The sequence below is a fragment of the Alligator sinensis genome, unplaced genomic scaffold (genome assembly GCF_000455745.1).
Source record: "Alligator sinensis unplaced genomic scaffold, ASM45574v1 scaffold670_1, whole genome shotgun sequence".
Taxonomy (NCBI): Eukaryota; Metazoa; Chordata; order Crocodylia; family Alligatoridae; genus Alligator; species Alligator sinensis.
The window spans coordinates 153926-163723 of NW_005842297.1; the positions used below are offsets into that span (position 1 = coordinate 153926).

Consider the following 9798-nt stretch of genomic DNA (forward strand, 5'->3'; position numbering starts at 1 on the left):
GGAGGGCTACTCTAGCACCCTCCAGCTTCTAGCCTGAGCCACTGCAGACATATGCCTTCACTCCTGGGATTTCTGTCCGGTTACAAAACTGATTTAGCCTAGCCAGCTTAGACTAACCTTCAAAGCTTGAATCAATTTAGGCTCAGGCTTTTTGAATGTCTGTCCCTAGCCAAAAGGTCTGCAACCTGTGCCTTAGGATAATTGGCAACTCACTGACAGTTTACTCTTTAAATACATGCTTAACTTCCATCTGAGTTAACATAACCCCAAAACTGTTTGGCCCAGAATCTCTGAATGTTGTTTATAATGTGGCTTGACAGGCTGATTTTCGAGGTTCTGTACACAGCATTGTAAAGAATGTGTTAGGAAATCCACCGAGTTCTTGCACTATATCTACAATTGCCAGACAAATTGTAAGCCGTCTGCACATGTTTAAATTCCATGAAGCTCATGCATGTGTGTATGTGCATGTAATTTGTGGTTGTTTGTATTTGTGGGAAAATTGGCAAGGGGGGGGGGGTTGTTTGGGTTTTTTTGTTCTAGTTTTTGTAAGCAAAGTCTCTTTGAAAGTTGAAAGTTTCTGGTTCTAGGGATAGATATAGTCTTGAACGTAGCATAGAAAATTTGTGTTGGGGCTTTGTTTTGGGAATAAAAGCAGGGAGACCCTCAATACCTATGTAATTCAAATGAAGGAGGAGAAATGGAGCATATCAGAAAAAGGAGAAGGATGTTCAAATAAATTGTTTATGGAGGTTTTCAATGCAGCATTGCCAAGATTTTGTGTTATCTTGATAGTGCAATTACAGTGGAAAAACACCAGCCATTTCAAACAGAAAAGGCAAAACTGCAAACATGTTTCTGATCTGCCAAATGTTGCTTTGATATAATGATTATAAACATGCATGCTGCTTTATTTTTTCTTTTAATTAATGGGAGATCACTCAATGTCTACCATAGTCCTATTGCTAAGATCCTATCAGTATTCCATTAACATGGTGTGTGTGTGTGTGTATCGTGCCCATACCATTTGCTCATGATATTTTAAAGATGAAATGCAAAATACAACATAAGCTATTAACAAATGGACTATACACATGGTCATTGCAGGCCCACTTGTTCTGCAAGTCCACAGCTCTGGAGCTCTATTTCCTCACATCTGTTTATCACTGTTCTTATGCAGTCCCAGTTGCTAAGGCATCTGAATACCTTGTTATTGTTCTTGTCTGAGGTCTCACTTTAGAAATTCCTAACATAATGTGCATTGCCTTTTAAATACAAGATGTCACCATTGAAGTTACTTGTACATTTAACGTTTGGGCAGGTGCTTGGGTAACTTGCTGAAACAGGGTTTGAATAAACATCCAAAGCTTTGCTCTCTCTTACTTCAAGGTCACCCAGAAAGACAAAGAAACTTAGCTCAATATTATCACTCTGTCTTCCTGTGAAATGAAATGATGTGGAGGAAGCAATAACAGTACCACCTGGTATCCTTATTTAAATTTGTTTTGGGGATGGGGAAAGGTTGTGTACACACCCGTACACATTGGTTTATAAAGGTTAACCAATCAGAGGTAGGCATAGATAGATTCCTTTTTTCTTATGCCATATGTGTTTGGATGACCAAGTGATTTCAGAATTATTGGCTTTGACAGTTGAAGGAACATTTAATAACTAAACTTCACATTTTTTCCAAACTTGGTATTAAATGTCAAAGTCTATAAGCTTCATGGTGTGTCTTGTTGCTTCTTCGACAATGAGACCAATACTAGCAAAATCCTAGTCACTTCTGTTTTAAATGGATGCAAGTTCAGTGAAGTAATTTTAAAAATTAAGCAGATTGTGGCATTAAATCAATCCTATAGTTTTTAGAAAGTATTATCCCAAGCACTTGAGTAATTAAAGGGCTCTTAAATGAAACACATGCTGATAAATTAAGTGAATTTTACAAGCTGAATTTGGTAATAGTGTCTTATTAAAGATGCCTATAAAATATACTCCATAAAAAGATAATCGTGGATGCTCAAAAAAAAAAAAAACAAAAAAAGGAACAGTATCCTATTGTAAAAAATATAGAAAATTCTAGTGCCACCTAATGGAGAAAAAAATAGAGCTAAAGTGAGTTATCAAAGCAAATCAGTAGTGACATCTCTCTGAGATGAGAATAGCAAATATTTTTTTTCAATTTGCATAATATTAAAGAAAAATATGATGGGAGCATAATTTTTCATTATAGTATTTAGTTTTTTCTGAGTGGAAAAATATGAAGATATGAATTTTTGCTTTAAATTTGTTCATTTAAAACTCCTTGTCTAACATAAAATCTGTCACTATTATGTGAACCACCAATGGGAGATGATTTGGGATTGGGAGGGGGGAAGGAAGGAGGATGACTTGAATGGAGTCGCATCTAAAATAATCAGGCTGGTCTTAAATAGAAGTTTCTGTTTAACTTTATCCCAGTTTATATTTTAAACAGAACAGGTCAGGTTTTCAACTAGCGTAATTTAGTATTGTTTCATTAATGTCAGTTTATATAGCTAGGAACTGACTTGTTACTGAAAAGCAACATTTGACATTTTCATTGCATTTGGATTTAAAAAAAAAAGCTCTTGTTTGGGAATCCTGACTTGGCAGATTTCAAAACAGAATCGTAGATAAACAAAACTTTCTGCAGTGAGGAAAGATGAGGAGGAAGCCTGTATCTAGAATATGTGCAGCATAGTGACAATCCTCTTGCAGGCATAGAGAGGATTCGGCTCTTCATAGCAGTGATTGGGTACTAGAGTGGCTCAGGCAGAGCAAGTGCAATAGCAATGTAGAGATGGAATGAAGCAACTGCAAGAGACAGAAGAACAGACAAAAGAGAGTAAAATATAGTCTTGATTGTATAAACTCAGTGTTCCTTTTTAATTCCCGAATTCTTGCATCGTTCAAATGACCTTCAAACATGGGTGGGGTCTTCCTAAAAATGTTTGTGATTACTTTGAGAGGCCTATGAAAGGCCTGCTATCTTCATTTAGCTTAAAGTTCTGCTGTAACTAGGGACCTACTTAATTTGAAGTTTTGCAGATTTTTTGGAAACTGCAAAATCTGGGATTGTCTGCAAAATCAACAAAATAAAACTTAATAAAAATGCTGCTTCCCAGTAGGAGGCAGTAGTTCTTGCTGCTGGGAGGGGAAGGTGCCAGCTGGCAGGGCAACATGAAGATGATGGCTGCTCCCTCTTTCCTCTTGCTCCCCCCATTGGGGCCTTTTCACCAGTCAGCACCAAGGGGCTGGGTGGCATAAAGGGCAGCCAGCAGTTGAGATAATGACCACCTCCCCACCCGGGGCCTCTCCACCAATCAGCACCTAGGGGCAGGGCTGTCACTAAATCGTCTCTGTGCCACGAGCACCCTATGAGAAACCCTTTGTTTCACCATGATTTAAGCAGGTCCCTAACTATAACTGAGCTGGGGTCAATTCCTATGTCCATTTTGGTAAGACCAAGATTTCACCTTTGGCATATGAAATTCCACAGGTACAGAATTTTCTGAGCCCATCTGTTGTGCAGAACTGTGCTGCAAGATCTAAACTCACATTGCATATATTTGTAGCTTTGTATTACATGGGTGGGGGATATAAGCTGTTCAGACTCAGGAGGGCTTCAATCAGTATTGTTGGCAGACAGATTGAAATAAGACTTAAAGGTCTTGCCTCCTCTTCTTTACCCCCATGGGAGGCAACAATTGCAACCTAATGATGGGGAATTTGAATGCTAATATCATCCATTTGATCATTCACTTTGACCAGAGGACACCTAGCTAGCATGCTCATTTTGCTCTAGAACAGCATTTCTCAACCTGTGGGTTGTGACCTAAAAGTGGATTGCAAAAATATAGTAAAAGGTTGCGAACAAACTTTAAAAAAAAGAATCCATTTTTAAAGTAGAAAACCATGGGAAACTATGGCTTTTCTTTTGCAGGCTGGCAGAGTTCCAGGGGCTGTTTGGTGGGGCCTCCATACCACCCTGCCGCACCTGGGGGCAGGGGGCACTGGTCGGGACTAACCATTGATGTTTACAAATGGATCCTGGTACAAAAAAGGCTGAGAACTACTGCTCTAGAAGGTGCTTGGGAGTGTTTTAGGTTTATGTTTAGGAAATACTTAAACACAGGCTTAAGTACAACAGAAGTCAGTGGACTTCCTTTTAAAAGGGGATGGGGAACTTGCTTTTTTTTCCCCCTTTGGTACTGACATAAGAACTTGTTAGAAATATTAATCTGGGCAAAATAAAATGAATAAAACTTTTACCTATAGTTACTAATTTTGTTTCTGAATTCTCTGGATGTCTGATTTGGGAGTTTAAGTTCTGACTTGCAAGAGTACAAGTACTTGGCTGTGACTGAAGTGAATGAGGATTACAATTTGAAATGTAATGGGAAGCATTGCAAAAAGTCTAGGTGCTAGCATCTCAGATTGGGCGCTCAGAAGTACGAAATGTTCTATTTAAATTTTTCTTTGTGCTTCTAGTTTCTCACCTGTCCAGTAGGAACACTGGAACCCTCTCAGGTTACAGGGGCACAGTAAATCAAATAATTTTATATTTGTGAAGCTGTTAAATACTCTGGTGAGGAATCCCATAGAAAGTATACAAGGAAACCATATTCTGAAGAGTATTATCTTGACTAGATTGAATTGAAAAATGCATGGGGTCTCACTCTGAACAGTAAGAAGAAAACATGTACTAAATTGATAATCAGTGGGTACCACCCATTCTGTGTACTGAATGAGGCTGGGATCCTATGAAAATAGTATATGATCATGTAAACACTGTTTAATAATGCCTGCACACAGGATGGTATAAAGCAGACAACCTTAACTCTGTGTTCCATAATTTTTAGTGTAATATGTTAAGGCTTAAAAGTCAGACCCCAGAATGGGGAGCAGGAACAGATCCACTGGAATTATCTTGCTATTGTTTCTGAAGTGTCACTTTGAGTCTTAGTTTTGACTTATGAAAAAAAAAAAACCTGTTCACAGTGGAGTCAGTTGGAAATGTAGTACCTGGTCATTTTGGCCTTCAGGCTAGGTTGTGAGGGCTGGAGAAGCCATTAGGGGCAGCTGGATATGCTGCTTATTCTCTCACTCTTGGTGCTTTTGACCTAACGGCATGCCATTCTACACAGGCTCAATCATCCATGTCCATCGACTTTAAGTGGGACTTCGAGTCGGTTACCAAAGTAGCTCTAAGTTACTGAGGTCCTTTATTTCTACAAGCATGGTGTATTCTATAATGGCAGATCCAGAATCATATATATGGATTGTGTGTGTGTCTTGTGTTCAGCTCTGGTAAGAACAGCAAAAAAATCTCGTAACTACTGTTGTTAAACTGTTACATGATTTCACAGTGAACAAGTGCATCATTAATGTATATAGTCTGTGAAATTGTAATTTAAAAATGATTCAAGATAAACTTGGAAAAAAAATAATTTTTATTCTAAATGTTTTTCCCTAGGAAAGTAATTGATGATCAGAGATGGTCTGAATCTCTGCCAGCGATACAAATCACTGCATAGGCTGCTCTCAGGTGTGAAATTGGTCAGTACATTCAAGGCCTATTCTGCTTAAAATATTGAGCACTAAATATATTTCCACCTAGGTGTAAAATTTGAATAATAGCACCATGTTACCTTCCTGTTACTTTTCAAGGTTTATCATAGATTGTATTAACTTGCACTTAGGACTCCAATAATGCATGTATGAAATAGATAAATTTACTGAATTCCTTTCTCTCTTCCCCCCCCCCCTCCCCCCCCACATTTTTTAAGCTACATTTTTATGGAAGTTTCTTTTTGCACTGTGAGGGTAACTTACACTTTGGTGAAGGTAATTGCAGTGTTACAGACCTATATTAAAAGATATGTACTGACAATTTGAAAAATAAAACAAAACAGATCTGCCTCTGGATCATAGCAGTTTCAAATCCCCCAACACAGTATGGAAGAACCAGTGTGTGTATAGAAAGCAAATATGGCTCAATTTCTGTTTTTAGTGGGTCTGTGGTATATGAAACATGATGGTTGTCTTCTATAGGGTGCACTAAGGTTCCAGTTGAGATCAAGGTCCCATTCTTTTGGGTGCTATAAAGACCCCTAATTGGACACCATCTTAGTCCAAAACAACTTCCAGACTAAATAGATGAGAAAAATTATAGAGGGGACATATTCCTAATTTGCAGATGAGTAATTGAGACAAATGGAGATTTAAATCCTTTTATCAAAAGCCTATATAGAGACCCTAGAAGAGCTGGGAATTGAACTTCAGTGTCTTGAGCTCCGGTTCAGACCAACCAAAATCTGACTTTGGCATTTTACAGGAATTGGCTAGGGACAGAAGTTAAGGGGTAAGAAACCAGTTCAGATCTGTAACAACAGAAGTTCAATGCGCACAAACTGTTTTCAAAATAGCTAAAACTGGTTTAAAATAAGCCTGGATTGATGTAGTATCAGACTCAACTGATTTAGGTTAAATTTGTTTTTAAACTTCTGTTCCAGATCCCCTCCAGATCCAAGTTAACTCACAGTCCCTCAGCATCCCAGAATGCTTTGCATCTCCCCTGCAAACTCCCCCTTACAGTGGGCTAGCCTTGGCCTAAGCTGTCTGCTCTAGTTGAGCAGGGGAGTGTGCTCTAACACCCTCCACCCCCCTGGGTTTTGGCCTGGGCCCTGCGGGCATTTCCAGAATCGAATGTGAATGTCTGTTTACTTGCTTATCGGTTCAATGTATGCAGCTTAGACTAACCTGCAGAGTTAGAAGATTGAATCAATTCAGCCTTGGGTGTTTTGACTGTCTGTACTTAGCCATTCAGTTTGTCCTGGGAGAGCTGGGACGCTCCCAGAAGAAATTATAAGTGTACAGCTGTTCAGGCTTTTTCTCCTACAGTAAAAAATGGTAATTCCAGGAGAAAAATAATTTGGGACTAATCCAGGTTAAACCATTCCCATGAGGGTAAATGTCGTACATGCTGTGGCTTCTCTCAGAAGAGAACATTGTCCTTCAGGATCCCCTCTCCCCCTCCCCCTGCAGGGAGACAAGGTGTTGCTTGCTGGACTCTGCTGCTCCAGCAGGAAGCAGAACACTCCCCTTTCACAATCCCCACATTGTGCTGCAGGGAAACACAGGCTGACTGTGGGCAATCTGGGTCAGCTAATCAGGGCTTCCTATACACTGTTGCCATCTGTTGCCAGGCAGACTAAGTCAGATTGCCTGGCAACAATCAGAGCAAGCTGAGATGTGCAGCATCCCCCCACCCCCTCAGCTGCACAGTGCCAGCACAGTATGTTCTCCACTGTAAACAGGGCTCTGGTTATGTTTTCCTTTACCAGAAGATCAAGCATGGGGGAATTCTCTCAGATGAGTTTGAATGTGTGTATGTAGTCTTTATTTTTCTGATTGGTTTGTTATTTAACTTCTTTGCCTGGGCCTTTAAAAAATTAAAAATAATACCTATACTCCTCTGAAATGGAGATCCCCATCACTTTTTATGGGGGTCTCACAAGGAGTTTGCTTTTTCATACGTTGAGCCTCAAGGTATTCTCCTGGAGTGCAATGCCATGAATCTCCTACTCCTAGTAAGGGCCTTGGCTACTATCCCATTCTCATGTATCTAACAGTCCTTGCTCAACCAATGTGACTGGGTTCTTCTGTGCTACTCCCCCTTGAGACTTCTTGGCCAATGATGTATGTAGCAATTGGCCTTGTTTTTTAACAGCAGGAGCAAAGCATTTAGACTAAAGAAGAATTTCAGTAGCTGACTTGTACCTACTTGGCCCAACAGTTTGCCATCTGCAGGTTCTGAGACAGGCCCAACTTCAGAAATGAGTGGGTGCCTCTTTCAAGAGAATTGGATCCCTCCATAATCCTGATGGGTTCCTTTTCTTAGCTCACTAAGTTGGATGAGGCAGCAAAGCTTGTCAAAGCTAATGAGGCTTTGATAAATCCACTTGTGAAAGCTAATGAGGCCTGCACTATCTCTTAATAAAGGGTTGGCTTATCTTAAACCATTGCATCTCTTCAGGCTTGTTTTCCTTATAGCTGCCCCTTGTTAAAGCAACATTTTGTGGAAATATTTATACATTCCTTTAGCCCTGAGGATGCAGGGCCAGTCTGCAGGGCAAAGTAGGCCAAACTAGGCCTGTAGACCAGCCTCACATGCTGGATCTAACATGCAGGGGTCAGTTTGATGTGGGGACTTCATGTAGCATGCCAGTGGCAGCTGGTCAATAAGGATCAGTCAGGTGCTGCCCCACCAGTTTCAAAACAACATGATCAATGATGTCATGATTATGCTGGTCCAATCCACTAGGCATATGTGCAGTAAGGCACCTTGGGGCAATCTCCTTACTGTCCCAGTGGCACATGAGCAGTGGAAACACTTGACCAGTTTAAATGGATTGCAATAGCTACTTGCTTAAGTGGGAAGTGGGGCACCTATACTGACTCCCCAGCCTGGATAAAGAGCTGTTGGGAGGAAGGAGGAAAGATGGGGGGTGCCATGTGCAGAAACATGCACTGGCCCCAGGCAGCCTGCAGATCAGCTCCATCAGGTAAGTGGTGGAAAGGGCGATTGAGGCCCCTGTAGGGAGCGGATTGGGGCTGGGGCCACAGTGCGTGGCTGCAGGGCCCCAGTAGGTAGCAGGACAGGGCTGCGGATGGCTTGTCCAGGGGAGGGGGAGGGCCGGTTCCTTGTTGCCACATGCACTCCCAGGGGCAGGAGGGACCCTGTACCCAGGGCAGGCACAGGCTGTGGGCCTCAGCTCCCATCCCGCTTCCCTTCCCCAGGGCTTCCGGATCTAGCAGGTGCAACCCGGCACGGCTGGGCACAGCAGGGCCATGCAGGGATTCCTTGTTGCTGCTTGCCCTCTTTGCTGCCCAGGTGATCTGCCTATGGCGCCTGTCGCTGCTTTTGAGGAGCACAGCCCCGTGCTACTGCCCTCACTGCAGCCCCCAAGCAGGGTCATGTTGCCAGGGCAGCGGCAGGGCGAGAAGTGGAGAGAAGGAAGTTTTCCTCTCAGCTCCTCTGCTCCATGTAGCACCAGATCATGGGGGTAGAAGCAAGGTGGCGGGCCACTCCCAGTGTGACACTCCACCCACCCTATGCATCTCAGTTCACCATCCATGCCTGTAGCATGCCCTACCCCTGGCCCAGTGTGCAGTGTGTGCCAGACAAGTTCCTCACACTGCCTGTAGCATGTGAGGCCAGTCCAGCATGCACCATATGCAACATACTGGTCCAGCTGGAGACTTGTGGGCAGCACCACATTCTGGATCTGGCCCATGGGCCATACCTTTGACACCCCTTTTATATGCCATAAGCAAAATGTCCTCTTTTTAGCTGAACATTTTAAAGTCTCTTCTTGTAATGGGTTTCTCTAACAATTGAGTAATTTTTGTGGCTTTATTCCTACAGTTTCCAATTTTCAACTTTCTTAGTAAACTAGGGATGCCAGAAATGGGCATACCATTCCAGTATGTGACTTACCAGTGCTATATTTTAAGAAGCTTCCTGATGTAGAGATAAGCAAGTAGCATGGAGGAGACTTGCACTTTTTCAGTTCTCGGCATTACATTGAACATCCATGCTCCATTTTTCATCTACTGTGATCAATTAAATTTATTTTCAGTATTGCTGCTTCTAGTTTGCAATACCTTTTTCCAGAGCTATCCAACTGGCACCATGTGGCTGCATACAGCCCAGAAGGGTTTCACTTGTGGCCCCTGTGCCTCCAGTCTGGGCACGGCTCCTCCTGCCACTCT

At 42.0% G+C, this 9798-nt stretch overlaps 1 long non-coding RNA gene across 1 annotated transcript in view; it reads left to right on the plus strand.

Moving 5' to 3' along the window:
• The window catches only part of LOC102370485, a 100906-nt gene that overhangs the window by 56244 nt on the left and 34864 nt on the right, over positions 1 to 9798 (plus strand). Inside the window, exon 2 of the long non-coding RNA XR_324390.3 lies at positions 5498 to 5580. This is a non-coding gene — a long non-coding RNA (uncharacterized LOC102370485). The remainder of the gene's footprint in view (positions 1 to 5497; positions 5581 to 9798) is intronic.